The following is a 4,147-nucleotide window of genomic DNA, read 5'->3' on the forward strand; positions in this document are numbered from 1 at the left end:
ATGCTAAACGTAAGTTTTCTAAGATTGTTATTCACGCCGGCACGAATGACACCAGACTCCGCCAGTCGGAGATCACCAAAGATACTATTAAAGAGGTGTGTGAAATTGCAAAAACAATGTCAGACAATGTAATTTGCTCTGGTCCCCTCCCCGCCTACCGGGGAGATGAAACTTACAGTAGATTAGTGTCTCTTCATGGCTGGATGTCAAAGTGGTGCCCTCAGCATAACGTAGGGTTTATAGACAATTGGAAGCATTTCCGGGGAAGACCTGACCTGCTAAAGAGAGATGGCCTCCATCCGTCTCCGGAAGGTAGTGCTATACTCTCTAGAAATCTGACCAATAGTCTTACTTTTGATATAGTCTGACTATCCAGGGCCCAGGTCAGGAAACAGACAGATCGGCTTACCCATCAGTCTGTTAGCTGCCTTGACATGTCAAGATCACATATATCCCAGCACATAGAGCCTTTTTTACCAGAGTAAAAAAAAAAAAAGATAGCTTTATTAGCACTCTTCCAGACCTGTCTCAAATGAAACATGTAGCAGATAACCGTGAAGATCTGGATATTATAATAGAAAACCTGAACAACGTTTGCTCTAGCACGATGGATGCCGTTGCTCCCATACGAAAAAAGAGAATCAAAGGAAAAACGCCAGCTCCATGGTACGACCATCATACTGCAGCCCTTAAAAAAGTAGCTAGAAAAATGGAAAGAAACTACCGAAACACAAAGTTAGAAGTATGGCGTTCAGCATGGAAAGAGAGTGTTCAACACTACAGACAGGCTATTAAAACTGCCAGATCTACCTATCTCAGTACGCTTATTAAAGAAAATCATAACAACCCTCGTTTCCTCTTTAGCACAGTTGCGAAACTGACTAGAAACAAAGAACAAACAGAAACCAATAGTAAATTCCAACACAATAGTAACGACTTCATGAACTTCTTTACTAACAAAATTATTTCTATTAGGGAAAACATAGAAACTACGCAAGCAGCCACCACTCAACCCAATAGTACATTTACCACTAGATTATCATACGAACATCTTGAGTCATTTAAACCTACTACAATAGAAGAGCTCTCTAAATTAGTAACGTCATCTAAATCATCGTCCTGTATATTAGACCCCATTCCCACAAAATTACTAAAAGAGGTATTTCATGTAGTGTCCGACTCGGTACTAAATATCTTTAACTCATCGCTAGAATTAGGATACGTTCCAACAGCTTTCAAACTAGCAGTTATTAGACCGCTCATTAAAAAACCAAACCTTGACCAGGGAGATCTTAATAACTTTAGACCAATCTCAAATCTACCTTTTCTTTCTAAAATATTAGAAAAAATAGTGGCAAGCCAGCTTCGCACATTCATAGCGAATAATAATACATATGAAAAGTTCCAATCAGGATTCAGGCCCCACCATAGCACAGAGACAGCGCTGCTTAGAGTTACAAATGACCTCCTATTAACATCCGATCGTGGTGAAATCTCAATCCTTATATTACTAGACCTTAGTGCAGCCTTCGACACAATAGATCACAGAATCCTACTCAATAGACTAGAAAACTATGTTGGCATCAGTGGTCAGGCGTTAGCCTGGTTTAGATCGTATCTAACCAATCGATATCACTTTGTTTATGTAAATGAGGAAGAGTCACATCACTCCCCCGTTAAATACGGCGTACCTCAGGGATCAGTTCTAGGCCCTATCCTATTCTCGTTATATATGTTACCTCTAGGAGACATTATCAGGAAACATAACATAAGTTTTCACTGCTATGCGGATGATACCCAGCTTTACATCTCGTCACATCCTAGCGAAACCCACCAGTTTGCTAAGCTAACAGACTGCATTAGTGATATTAGGGACTGGATGGCACATAACTTTCTTATGCTAAACTCCAATAAGACAGAGATACTTATTATTGAACCAAATCGCTCCAAACATAATATGTCAGATTACAAGTTGCCCATAGATGGCTGCACAGTGGTGCCATCTTCCACGGTTAAGAATTTAGGCGTAATGTTTGACAGCAATCTATCTTTCGATAGTCATATCTCCAACGTCTGCCGCACAGCATTTTTCCATCTTAGAAATATCTCAAAAATACGCCATATGCTGTCTGCATCAGATGCAGAAAAGCTTATCCATGCTTTTATGACCTCTAGATTAGACTATTGTAACTCGTTACTCGGGGGATGCCATGCAAATCAGGTAAACAAGCTACAGCTGGTTCAAAACGCCGCCGCAAGAGTGCTTACTCGATCTAAAAAGTATGACCACATTAGTCCAATTCTGGCATCTTTACACTGGCTACCAGTTAAATATCGCATACAATTTAAAGTATTACTAATCACCTACAAAGCCTTAAATGGCCTAGCGCCCTCGTATATAAAAGAACTACTATCAGAATACAATCCACCACGTAAACTGCGATCACAAAATTCGGGTTACTTAATTATCCCTAGAATATCAAAAGTGTCTAAAGGTGGTAGATCCTTTTCCTACTTAGCCCCTAAGCTCTGGAATGATTTACCAAATAATGTTCGAGTATCAGACACAGTCGATCAATTTAAATCCAAACTTAAGACATTCTTCTTTAACAAAGCATTCACATAGAATGTCCAGTAAATGTACTTTTCCCGCAGTAGTTATTTTGTCTAGAACAAAGCACTCACATACCTCATACGGGTAATTTACTCTTGCCGCAATAGTTAGCCTGTCTGGAACCGAGCTGAATTAAACCACTATAATGTATGACACTTGCATTACATGCGAACGGCCCCTACGCTAATAGAATTCTGTTTTTGTCTCCCTGTCTCGTCCTCGACTCTGAGGACAATGAGACAAACAGACCCAGTTCCTGTTGCTGTGAAGGTCATCGCACCACTAATCAACTGGCTGTCCTTCAACGTGACGCCCAACCGATGCGCGACCAACGGCTGAACCAGTTTAATCCGCTTACACGCTTCCTATCCCTACCGTGTCTATATATTATAAATATAAATATTAATCTCTCCCTAGGGTTTTTTGTCCTTCTAGGATTTTTTCCCATTGGGTTTTCTCCTAGGGGGTTTTTTAGTCCCAGGGAGAGTCAGCCAACTTTGGCTTAACTTAGCACTTTACTGTATACGTTACATTATTAATATGCTCGCTTACACGGTTTTTTATCCTTAGCCGCTATATTCTACTTCTTATACTATGTATTGATTTTCAATGTTCTCCTCTACATCTACTCATGTAAAGCTGCTTTGCAACAATTAACAATTGTGAAAAGCGCTATATAAATAAAATTGAATTGAATTGAATTGAAATAGATTTGTTAGTAAAGTGGCTGGGCCCAGAGTCAGCAGAACATGCAAAACGCTTGAGAGCTGTACACGTCAATGACCCAGAAAAGGGGCTGTTAATTGTGTGGGATATACTGGAAGAGTGCTACGGTGCACTCAAAGTCATTGAGGACGCACTATGGAAGAGACTAGATAACTTTCCAAGGATTTCGAACAAAGACAATCAGAAACTCAGGGAGCTCGCAGACTTGCTTACTGAGCTACAAGCTGTAAAATCGGAAAGTGAACTCCCAGGCCTTGCATATCTAGACACAGCACGCGGTATAAGCAATATCGTACAGAAGCTATCGTTTGATTTGCAAGAAAGATGGATGACACAAGGCTCCAGCTACAAAGACAGCTACAGAGTTGCCTTCCCTCCATTCTCTTTCTTTGTCAACTTTGTCTCCCAACAAGCAAGGACACGTAACGACCCAAGTTTCATGTTTGTTCCTTGTACTGGAGATCATGGCGGGGAGGATGAGATCGTTGGTCCAAACGTTGCAGTGAATTCAAAGTGTACAGAAGTTTGTGGCGGAGACACGACTGAAAGATCCTGTTCTAAGATTTGTTTGGTCAGAGTCTTCCCTACCGGCCAAAAGGAGAAAGCAGTGGAGCTGTACGTCATATTGGATGAACAGAGTAATCGGTCCCTGGTAAGATTGGAATTCTTCGAGCTCTTCAATATTAAAGGTGACCGCTCTCCATATTCCCTCAGGACTAGAGTGCAATCAGATTCCCAACAACAGATCTAAAATTTCCACTCCAGAGGTAGCTGTACAGCACACGCACCTAAAATGTATTGCAAAAC

This window comes from Paramisgurnus dabryanus, chromosome 15 (genome assembly GCF_030506205.2).
Source record: "Paramisgurnus dabryanus chromosome 15, PD_genome_1.1, whole genome shotgun sequence".
In the NCBI taxonomy this organism is placed as follows: Eukaryota; Metazoa; Chordata; class Actinopteri; order Cypriniformes; family Cobitidae; genus Paramisgurnus; species Paramisgurnus dabryanus.